Here is a 12,525-nt window from a genome sequence, read left to right on the forward strand (position 1 = left end):
ATTTTTTTAAACGTTTTCACCATGCTGAAGTGCCCAAAGTAAAATTGATTAACAATGTCATGATCTAAACAATGACTTCATCTTGCTCTTCCTAAATACAAAGTACCTTTGATGAGTGAGGCCCTCGAACCTTTCCTGTGCATCTTCACTTCCACTTACTCAGTCCTTCAGTCAAATCTCTTTTTCTTCTATCATATTTCACAGAAGTCTATCTCAGCCTGAGATTGCAAAGTTATTATAATCCAAAACTCTAACAGCACCTGCCATCCCTCTCAGAGCTACTTGGATCTTCAGAGAATGAGTGAGCCCATAGCCACGCACTGTGGAGAAAACAGTGCTGCACAGGTTGAGAGGACTGATAGGGTCTGCCAGGGGGAAGATAATGACATACACATGGCCACCCTCACCCCAGTTCCTGAAATAATGACTCTGAGACCTTATTATTTATGAATAAATGCTTAGACCAAAAGTTTGGGCTCAATCCTGACCAGCTCAGAACTTATAACTTATTTTACCCATTTATTTTTTCTTTTCTTTTTTTTTTTTGGTTTGTCAAGACAGATTTTGCTGTGTAGCCCTGGCTGTCCTATACTCACTTTGTAGACCAGGCTGGCTTCAAGCTCACAGAGATTCACCGGCTTCTGCCTCCTCAAGAACTGGGATACAACAGGGGCAAAGGCCACTGTGCCCAGCTTGTTTATGCTATTATATGTGTGCGGCATGGCTGGTTACCTCACCTTACAGTCCAGGATGAATCTACCTCTGACTCTATCCTAGCATTCATCTCTCTCTGCCAGAACTCCAACTTCCTGTTTCCTACCTCAGCTTTTTATAGACAGGCAATGCTTTCATGCAGTACATAAGAGATTCTCTCTCCACGTGCATTCACAGGCTGGCGGGTGTCTGTTTTCCTCGAGGGGCCAGGGTTGTAACCACAATAGGCCCTACTTGTCTCTGAGCCTAGGGGTGGTCAGTCATCTAATGTGTGAGAGGTCCTGAGAATAGCAACCATTCCTGGCATGTTAGGAATACAACCTCAGTCCTGCCCCTCCCCCAAGCATGGCTCAAATATTAACACAACTGCTGAGAGCTCCTTTACACGTATAACACATCAGAGGCAGCAGGATGGGCTTTTCTGCCAGTTGGCACTACCGAGGGTGTCGTTGGTGGAGAGCAAGTTCGAGGGCCTGGCTTCTACCACGGACTTCACATCCTGTCCTGTAAAAGGCTCAGGGACAGACAGTGCTCCAGCAGAACAAAGGGCCCTTCCCCTTACTCCAGCATCTGACTCTTGATAGAGCTACTGTTGGCTTGAACTGTTTCCATATCACAACCCGGCTGCTTCTTTCCCTAGGCTATCTACAAAACGGTTTCCTCTGTCATGAAAATTCCTGAAGATGAATCAACCCCAGAAAAAAGGACAGAGAAGATCTTCCACCAGATGGACACCAATAGAGATGGTAAGAGGCTAAAGGACTTTGCTTGGGTCAAGCTTCTGGTGGAGTCCAGGCAGGGTGGCTCTATAAAAGGACCAAATGTCAACCACAGGGACCTTATGCACAGTGATATGTGACAACCACCTATGCTGGGCGGGGAGGAATAGAAGTGGGTAGACCCTGGAGCTGGTCCCAGTCTAGAGCAAAGGCCTTATTTTCTAGGCCCTTCTAGCTTTCTTCTAAGTTAGCCTTCCCCAGAATAGAATGGGTCCTGTGGAGCAGAAATAAAAGGACCCAAGAAGCCACTGAGGTAGGATGGGCCTTTTCTAGAAGTCTGGATCCTTGTGGCCAATAGGCCAGAGTATGGGGATGTGCCTGCTGTTTCTTAAAGACCCCAACAGCTTTTATCCCAGCCTGCCTGAGTGATCTTATGAGCAGACTCTACCATGCTGCATCCAAGTGAAAGCTCAGGTAGTGGGAAGCAGGTTGGAGTGGTCTGCTGGTTCCACTGGGTGAGGGTGCTGCCTGGATGCAGCCAGCAGGTGCACAAACCAAAGAGCGCTTGGTGACACAGGAGGACCACAAGTCTGAAGCTATCTGCAAAATCAAATAAATAGATATGGTTTCTGCATGTTGGGCTACCAAGTAAGATACAGGATCCCCAGGCAATTGAGAAATAATGACTTTTTTATAGCATCTCTCTCTGTGCAATATTTGGGACATACGTATGCTAAGTAATTGATCGTTATTCAACTGAAATTTAAAGTTATTTTAGAATCATTATTTTTATTGCCAAATCTTGAAATGCCATTCAGAAATAGTTCCTGAGTTTACAGTGCTAAGTCAAGGCCTACCATTGATGACCCAATGCTGCCAAAAGCTTCACAGCTCTTTAAACAAACATGTATTTCTTTATTATTTACATGCATGTATGTTTGTACCTGCACACATGTGTGAGTTTATATGCATCACACGCATGCAGAAATCTGCAGAGATCATAAGAGGATATACAATTCCCTGGAACTAGAGCTGCAGGTGGTTGTGATCTACTCAACATGAATGCTGGAAATCAAACTGGTCCTCTGCTCTTGACTGCAGAGCCATCTCTCCAGCCAACTCATTTTTAAAACATAAAACTCATTTTAATATTATAGTGTAGAATTTTGCAAGTATTATTACATGACATGTATGAGTGTGCCATGGTGCACACATGCAGAAGACATGTTTATGAAGTTCGTTTCCCCCCACTTTCCTTTACATAGTTTCCAGGAATCAAATTCAGGTCATCAGGTTTACGCATCACATACTTCTATTCACTGAGACAGCTCACTGGCCCCAGACCCTCACACCTGATGTTTAATAATTCTAGTGAGCTGTGTAGAAATAGACCAGGTCCTTCGTGGTGTGTATGATAGCATGTTCTGCATAGAATAAGCCTCCTTTTCCCCCCATACGTGGGGCGCCAGCTCCCTGAGAATCTTGGTTTGGTGGCACAGCCAGCTTGTTCACTGCTAGAAGTTGCCTCCATGAAGCTGCCTGACATCCTCTGAGAGCTGTTTTCCCTCATGTGCCCTGATTCACAGCACATAGTTTGTTTCACAAGTTTAAACAAACATGGGATTGTTTTTATGATATTGAACCACAGGTTTTGGTCATCTGGGGAACATGATGGCTTTAAGACCCAGCCTCTTCCTTAGAGGAGGACTAAATGATGGGGGGAAAGACACTTCTGGATATCTGGCTCAAGGCAATGGCAGAGCCTCTCCACTGGGACTGTTTCTACGGGATCAAAGAGCTCTGCCTGGGCCCTTGCCCAATGCACAGCCGACTACTACTGCCCTGGGCTTTGATAAGGAAAGATTTGTTTAAACAAGAAAAGCTATGGGGATGGAGGCAGTGAGGGCAGGAGGGCAGGGACTGCTGAGCACCCGAAAAACACACTGCTTCAGCTCAGGGCTTGGCTTCAGTGCTTCGGGCATGAGCCTCCTGTCCTTCCTCACTTGGAGCAGAGCCGGCATGGTGTGAAGCCTGCTGCCACCAGAGTCTCCTTAGATAAGGGTCTTTGCATCCCACTGCTGGCCTCTGCCATGAAAAGTCTGCACCTACAAGCAAGTCAATCTGGGAGTCTGTGCAAGAGGCAGAGTTCATATGGGTACCAAATACTCTGCAGCTTGTGGTGCCCGATGCCTGTGCTTGTGCCTGCAGCTTTAAAGTGTTTAGATGCTGCTTCCAATCCCATCCCCTCATTCTCATCCTCCAGGGGCTGAGCAGGTAGCACGGAAGAGCAGCTAAGGAGGTACTGGAGTGCACAGGCCTGGAGGAGCCTGGCAGCCTCGTATCTGTCTTTGGAAAAACAGATGGGGCTAAGTCTGCAGGGAAGGAGAGAGGGCAAAGTTAGGTAGTTAGGTAACGGCTCCCAACAGTTCTATTTCCAACTATCAGTCAATGAGTCACTTCAATCAAACGGTCACCACGGAAGTGCCAGGAATGAGGAAAGCCACCCCCACCCCCATTTCTCCAAAGTGATAGTGACAGAGACCTTTATTGGCGGGAAGTTGAGGAGGAAGGATACTGAAGATCCAGGAAATTGAGGAGCCTGAAGTAAAAAAAGGAAGCTTGGGCTACACAGTAGAGTCCATATCAAAAAAAAAAAAAAAAGAAAGAAAGCCGTCTGGTGAGAGATCCAGGTTTTTGGCTTCCTTCTCAAGCCGCCTGGGTTGACAGAAGTGTATCACCTTCTGTCTAGAACACACTCCTTTATCCTCCTGACTTTGGATGATGGTGGTGCTATCCTCAAAAGTTGTTAAAAAGAACCTACACTCCTGCTCTGCCCACTGGGAGCGGGGTGGGGGGAGGAGTCTTCTGCAAACCAGAATACAGCAGTACACAGGGGCTGAAGGGCCTGAGCCTGGCACACGCAAACGAGCTAGGGCTACTCAGTCCTCAGAAGCTGAGCATGAGCACAGGGGCTCGAGGAGTGGGGTGAGGCACTAGGGCAAAGATTCAGGTCAGGGTAAGCCAGTACCCTCCCCAGGCCCTGGGTCCTGTCCTGGAGGTCTTGTTAAATGGCCCTGTGCACTGAGCGAGGTGGGGGAATGCCACGGTAAACAGAGAATTGGGGTCCCTGCCTCATGGTCTCCTGGCTTCTGGTGGGTGAAGCTGTGGGCTTCTGCTGTGCCCCGTGTGCAGTGCAAAGAACCACAGGCCGTCACTCACTGGTCCTCTTGCCTTCTAGGAAAACTCTCCCTGGAAGAATACATCCGAGGGGCCAAAAGCGATCCATCCATAGTGCGTCTCCTGCAGTGTGACCCCAGCAGCGCCAGCCAGTTCTGAGCCCCGCACCCTAAGGACGCTACAGCTGCCTGGGTCTCTCCCAGTTGGCTTTTGAACTTATTTTATTTGTATTTTTTGCCAAACAATATTGATGGTGAAGCTGTCCCGTCTTCAGTCAGACGTGCTCTGCTGTGACACCCTTGCCCCTTGCTTCTTTCGTCGTGGACGTGAATGCCCAGAGTGCTTGTGGAGAGCATGAACAGACTTCGTGGTGTTCCCTGTTGGATGACTTTTTAATCATCATTACTTTTTTCCCTTTGATTCTAATGTGTCTGTCTTAAAACCCAAGACTGGTGGGGCCAGAGAAAAGAATTCCATTCTGCCCCTGAGATCCTTCAGCAAGCTTTGAGGGGCTTTGTTTGAAAGACAAAACTCCTAATCTGGGTGTGTTGTCACGCATGCCCTCAGGGCTATGGCAGGCACCTGAGGCTAGGTTTTCTAAGAGCAGGTTACCCTCTGGGGTAAAGCTATTAAAGCCAGCTGGGACATTCCCCTCCACCCCAGCAGGCTGTAGTTTCCAAGCTGTGAACATTACAAGGTAAATTAACAGAGATGGGGAAAGATGACTCAGCGGTTCTCCCACCCCACAGGTTTACAGAGGTGAGCTAATATGAGGCCCTTTGAAAAATCAAACACAGATGGTAACATTCTAAAACCAGACCCATCTTGCTACCTATTTGTGATTTATAAAAAGACTGCTGTATATAAAATATTGGGTATTGTAGACCAAATTAAGTGTTTTGCCTTGTAAATGCATGTTTAGTGAGCGCTAATGCAATCTTACTACAGAAGACTTGTTTTAGCAGTTTATTGTGAAGCCAACTACAACGAATGTCAGTGTCTTGTTTTAAAGTCCTGTCTTTGCACAAATGTACCAGTCAACAAGTGTATTTTATATACTCCATAAAATTACAAAAGAATGATGACAAGGGCCCAGCTTTGATTTCGAATGGTTTTACAGAGTCAAGGTGGCCAGAGGAAGGCAGTTTCCAAGCGTCTTGTCCACCAGCAGCTCTGAGAAGGGGCCATGGTCCAGCAGCGCACCGGCAGGTGCAGGTGTGCTGTCTTTCTAAACAGATGAATGTTCCATAGACTCGGAAAAGCAGATTGGTCCTAACAGTGTAACCTACATCCTCAGTGGGGGAGCCACGCCTAGAATCTTCTTTTTCTGCCCCCGGGTATCTTTCATGTAGTGAGGTGTGGGCCAGCCAGGCAGTTCACCCACCCACTGTAGGTGCCGGCTAGGGAGACTGCAGTGTCTGAGGCCACCGTGGGTCCCAACAGCACTCCCTTTCACCGTGTTATTTGAATCTAGCAAAGCTGAGTTGTTGCTTGGGCTGGTCACCTCATATACACTACTTTGAAATAAGGGTTGGAAGCAAAAACTTCTGGCTACAGGCAACCAAAGCCTCACACACAGTGGCATCAACAAGGCCCAGACACTCAAGGATGTTGGTGGCAGAGCCTGCCTAAGAGGAGTCAGGAAGGTCTCTGCTGCCTGTAGCCACGTCCTGTAGAACAAAGCCGCAAAAAGTTAAACACAGCTATAAGAAATGATGCCCAGGCAATTCTTGCTGGCCGAAGGTCCCCCCCCCCATGGCGATACTCTTAACTGGCAGAAGTTCAAACTTTAATGGTGTCTCCATAGGTTGAAATTTTGTGACCTAGATTTTGTAATCTTAATATTTCCTAGTGTCATTTCCTTACCTTTTGTAGCAAGGCTTGCCAAATCCTGTGAGCCAAATGATAAAGTCTGTTTTTGGAAAGCAAAATTAACCCAAGTTGGGATGGAAACCAGAGGTGGCCTCCAGCTCTTCAGAATTCAAGAGCACAGGTTATGAACCCTGTGGTCCCCAGAAGGTCTGGAGAGCTCCAGACCAGCTAGACACACAGACATAACAGACCTATCTGTATGTTTCCTCCTCTTCTCCACCTCTCCCAGGAAGGCATTGGGTGTCATTTTATGCATGCATGTTTGACCAATGAACTTCACAGCATCAGGAGGGCCGAGTGCCTGAAGACATCTGTCACTCCTGTGGCCAGGCAGTGTTTGTGCTGTGTTCAGGGGCCTCTGGTGGAGGTAGAGCCTGTTTTGTTCCAAGTAAAGGAAGTCTGCGCTGTCCACAGGACTGGAGGACGTTTCAGAGTGCTTGACTGTTCATACCTCGCTCAGGATGGAGAAGGGGCGGTGTGGTACTCCCCAGCGGGACTTTCTGGAAATGGATTTAATTACATATATGTCATATTATGTGAAGTGGTCCCATTCTCAGTTGATTGTATAGCTCTTGCCTGGCATTAAAGCATGTTTATTATTTAATATCATTGTCTGGAGCATGGGATTTTTTTCTTACTAAGCTGCCTCAGCTGACAGTGTCTTGTGTCTTTCAGGTTTGAGGGTAGAAGAGTTTGAAAGCAGTTCTGGTCCATGTGTGGCTTCCTTACTTCCTTCTCAGCTTGGCCTTCACTCCCTTCCACTTTGTGCTTCTCCAAACATGAAGCACCAAAGCAAAACTCAGAAAAACTCCTCAGTAGGATCAGGGAAGCACTCAGGAAGCAAAGCAGGCAGATCTGTAAGTTCAAGGCCAAGCTGGTCTATGTAGTGAGTTCTAGAACACCCAAGGGTACACAAAGAAATCCTGTCTCAAAAACCAACCAAACTAAAAATACAACAGCAATATAATCCTTTCCCTTCCCACTCTGTTGGAGATTTAGTGGGAGAGATAACTAAATGTTCCCCCAAAGCCATCACATCAAGCTTTTCTCGTCTTGTTCCTATCACTGGCCTTGACTACAGCCCCAAAGGCTAATGCTATATGAACAAGAACTACTAACTTGCTCCCTAGATTAGGAGGTACAATAGGCTCCTCACAGGCCAGCTAGACCTTTGGGGTGCAGATGTGGAGGAGACTCTTTTCCTCCTCCACAGTTAGTCTCTGTGTGTAAGCAATATCTGAAACACAACACGTGACGATGAGGTGATGATGGGAATGTGGCCAGAGCCCTGAGGAGCCTGTATACCTACAACTCAACCATTTCCCCACTTTTGTAGCATCAATATGCCTGTTGCCTAGGACTTTCTGTACTGAGTGTTAATGTGTGGTGCATAGTTCCAGACCTTCCTCGGGTGCAGAGATAGTGACCATCAGGAGCTAACTAGGGGGCAGCTTGGAGCACCCAGGCCATGGGAAGGCTTAGCTCTATGAATTTCCAGGGAATATTTGATATTTTAGTATTTCTCTGTGACAAACAGTAAAAACACTCTAAGGTACAATGCAGCTGGACTTGCCAACCCCACTTAGTTAAATATTCCCTCCTATGCCAAAGATTGGGCCCATGGACATTTTAACACGGGTGGGGTTTGGGGTAGGGGGTAGGGACAGGGAAGAGACTCCACCCCTCCCTGAGGAGGAAGGGGAGACATTTTCCTTAGGGGTGTAACTTGGTGTAACAGTGATACTAAGTTGCCCATGCCCATGCTCTAAATAACTTTCTCCCCATGCTCACATAAGCAACTCTAAACTCATTGAGTCTACACACACACACACACACACACACACACACACACGATGCACATGGAAACGTGGGAGACATGTGAAAGGAGCCTGGTTAGGAAAAATGAAGGGATCAGCAAGAGTGGAAGGGGAACAAACCAGAGTAATGAGGTATGAAAATGACCAAATCATACATGTGTGTAAATATCTAAATTAGTATATGCTAATAAAAATTCTCACCAGTACACACCACCTCCAGGAAGACAGGCAAATGGCCAGTCAGACCTCTCGCTGAACCTCAATAGCAACATCTCATCATTTGGCTGGATTCATACTGAGTGTTTGATGGGGCCGCCAGTCAGCATAAGTGTGGCAGGCTTGGAAGTGTATGTGTGAGCTAGAGAGGCCTTGTTAGCAAAGGAGATGGCTGGAGGGGAATACCTAACTCAGGATCAAATACCACTATAAACACTTCATGGCGAATGGGAAATGTTCTTTCCCAAGTACCACGTGATGGATACTGATGCCCAATGAACATGGGTGGTGCTCACCCTTGGTGTCTTTTCACATTTCTCTTCTCTGCCTCTGGCTCATCAGAGGTCCCCACCGTCTTTCCTCAAATGCTTGACTTCCCAGTATTAACCATGGACCCATTTAGAGTTGCTTAGGAGTACAGAGCTGAAGAACCCTTTGGAATAGATGGAATATGTCACCAAAAATCTCCCCCAGTTTGGGGAGCTTGGGGAGGGGGGAGGAGGGGATAAGCACAGTTCACTGATGTCCACAGGGAAAGGAAGATGTGATAACACTCACATCCCCCCAAACGACCCATTCAGGCAGGTATGAAGAACAATCAGACCCAAAGATGAGGAAGGACATGGGTAGCAATAAAAAAAAGACCATGGCCCATTTCTAACTACATGATCTTTCCAGAACTTTCCATAATAAACACTCTCCATCCACCCCAGGCCTGTTTTTCCCTAGCACTGATCTGAGCACAAAGGGCAGGGATCCCATTGGGGGTGAGGCCAGGGAAGGCTTTTTTGAGGCAAGATTTTAGTACTGTGCCTTAGAGAAGGGTGCTGTAGAAAATGCTAGCATTCTGCCTCTTGGAATGGCTGCTCCTGGAGATCATTGACGATACCAGCTGGAGCAGTGTGAATGCTGCATAATGAGGTGGCTAGCACAGGAGCCCCAGTATGGGTTTTCAAGGGTCAGAGAGTGTGGAGACGGAACTGAAGTAGGAGCCGTGCGGTTTCAGCCTCTCCGTAGCGGTTGGCACAGATCTAATGAAGCAGAAATAACCACAAAGTGCCAGAGAGAAGGGAGTGGAAAGAACCCACCTGAGAGGCCAGTCAAGGGCAGCTGTGCTGGCAGCCACCCTGGAGGCCTCTTGTTGCCCTTTGGCCCTCTTCTTTTGCAAGCCTGGTGTAAGGAGGAGGGAGAGCACTGGTAGGCAAGTCTCCACTGTATGAAGGACTGAAGGGGCAGGGACAGCCAAGACCCCAGGCTGGTGACTCTTCCCCACACCAGCAGCCACTGCCCAGAAAGCAGCAGACACAGCTGTTTGACTCATATTGTGAATATTTATTTTTTTTCTTCTTAAAAACGTACAAAAAATAAAATAACATATTTATAGTTTATAGATTCCCCTCTCCCATTTACAAAACTATTAAGTTACATTTACTCTTTTTTTATGTGGGAGTAGATTGTATACAAATCAGTCTCCCCTTGTTTGTCTTTCAGAAAGGGCCATTCTTAGAATTTGGCACAAACCCTCTTTTCCTGTTGCATGAAAAATAAATGTTTTAACTCATTTCATGCTTCCCAGGTTTCTGCTTTGGGACATGCCTTAGTCTTTTAGGAACTGATTTCAAGATGGCAGCCCATTGTATATTTTTGTTGTTGTTGGTTCCAATTTCTAAACACTGAGGAAGTTTCAGTGGGGACATAGAATGAAAACACCTGCTTCATGTGTTCCCCAACCTTTTATGGATTACAAAAAAAAAAAAAGTTTGGGTGCGGTTAATTCGGGGACAAAGGAAAGACAAGCTTTTCTATCTTGCTATTTTTGTTCAGGAAATGATGCTCAGCAAAGCTCTGCTAATGCAGCGAGGGATGGATGCAGAGAAGTCCACCAACAGACACTCCTGGACCTGCCGCTGTACCCCTATTTGTGGTCCTGGCTTCATGTCCCTTGTTCTGGCTACCACAAGGACTGTAGTGACTCAGGACAAAGGCAAAGCCATCTCCAGCTGGTCCTCTGCCTCGGGGGAGATGGGCAGTTTTCCAGAAACCGGAGAGAAGAGCTGGGAGCCTGTCAGATCACTACAGATCTGTCTCCCTGGAATCCTGAGCCACCCTAAGGTCTGCCATTCATGTTTGGAGCTAACCCCAAGTGCTGTAGCATGGGAAGCACATAGAGCATATATTTCCAACACTGAGTTTGTCTGCCTTAGATCAGAGCCCTGCTAGTGCCCTAGAGGGTCCCCAAGCTGCTGGTTCAGCAAGTGATGTGGGGTGGAGCAGAGGACTAAGCAGAGCTGAGCCCAGGATACAAACCTTTGGCAACACAGAGGGATTCGGAGCCCAGTGGGCTCTCAGAAAGGTGCCCCTGCTATTCTTTGGATCCTCTTGGTCATAGCACCTACTCTCCAGCCCATTCCTCTGCAGCTTTGGGTAGCTAGGCTAGAGTCAGCCTCGGCTGCTCGGGCTCTCAGGGGAAGGTGGGGCAAGAAGGCAGGAGCTGGAGAACAGAGCCTCCAGGTAAGACATCAAAGTGCTTCATAGACAAATTTGGACCTTTCCATGGAAGCTGCCCCATTATCCAGGCTTTGGGGTGGGATGTGCCTGACTATCCGAACTAGTGCTCAGCCCACAGTGTAACAAAAAAATCCCCAAACTACCAACCTGTCCTCTCAAAGAGAACTGAGGCCCACCATGGGGCATGCTGTTCAGGAAAGCCTTTTTCTCTTGCCCTCCCAAGGGCCAGGAGAGGAGGAAACAGCCTTAGCTCTCCAGTGTGCCTCTCAAAGCCAGTCTCAGAAGTTCCAGAAATCCCACGCTTTCCACAGCCAGGGTGGACAGCCTCACCTCTTCCCATCTTCAGAAGCCAGAGGAAGCAATGTCTGCTGGTCACAGCCCAGCTGAGCTGCTGGCTCGCTTCGCAAAGCTGCAGCTGGGTTTGCAAAGGGGCCACTTGAGATGAAGGACATGCTTGTAAACTATGAGCCACTACTGTGTCCATCCCTTGTAAGCCAAGCAGTTCTGCAGCAGGCCCCAGGGATAGGACCCCAGTGCAAACCCTTGCGGAAACTTTGCATAAGCTTCAAGGTGTCTCACTCCAGTGCTAAAGAAGGCGCTGACAGCATGATCTTTCCTGAACAGCTCAAAGGACACTCTTAGACAACAGATCACCATGAGACAAAATGTGATGGCCTCAAGGGAGAGTCATGTCTGAGGGGAGAGGGCTCCATCTGGGGAAACAAGTCCTCAGCATGGCTCAGTGGAGAGTCCATCTTGGCATTCACCAGTCACATGATACCTTAAAGGCCTCTTTCCTAGCCTCCTCTCAGATAGAGCAGAATGCTCTGAGTCTCCAGGTATGTCCCCTCCAGGGCAATGGCAGTAAACATGCCCACACACCACAGGTAAAATATATTATTGCAATATTAGGTACAAATTATGTACATGGCTGTCAATCATACTTTGTGCTCCTTATTACTGACATGGTAGCGGAATGTCTTCCTGAACAAGGCCCAGTGGCTATTTGCTGAGATCCCCTGGAGGTATTTAAGCAAAATGACCTTCCTCAGAGCAACCTGAAGGTTCCAGGCCAGAAAATGGGTGTCCTCTTTACCCCACCCATGACGACTGTGCCAAGAAGCAGCTCATCTTGTCCATCCACTCAAGAAATGTGGAGAGGTAAGAAAAAAGGCATCGCAGTTCCCCAGGCTCTTCGAGATGAATGGACTAGCTGTGTTTCCCTTGAAGGGGGAACTCTGGAGGTCTCAGGTGGAGCTATCAGTAACTTGTAGAGTCCTGGAGGGCCTGGACTCCAGGCTCTTGGGGAAAAAATGGACAATAAATAAGGGCCTGACAGGCTTAAAGAACTTAGCCGAGGGATACAGGCTTCAGCTCCAAGCAAGTAGAAGAGTTGACTGTTGGTCTGTTGGTGGGCCTTGGGCCCTGCCCCCTTCCAAGCAGTCTTGTAACAGTCACTTGAGATGGGTGAGATGGGTCTCCAGGTTGTAGGGCAGCGAGCC

Source organism: Meriones unguiculatus, chromosome 2 (assembly GCF_030254825.1).
Source record: "Meriones unguiculatus strain TT.TT164.6M chromosome 2, Bangor_MerUng_6.1, whole genome shotgun sequence".
Taxonomy (NCBI): Eukaryota; Metazoa; Chordata; class Mammalia; order Rodentia; family Muridae; genus Meriones; species Meriones unguiculatus.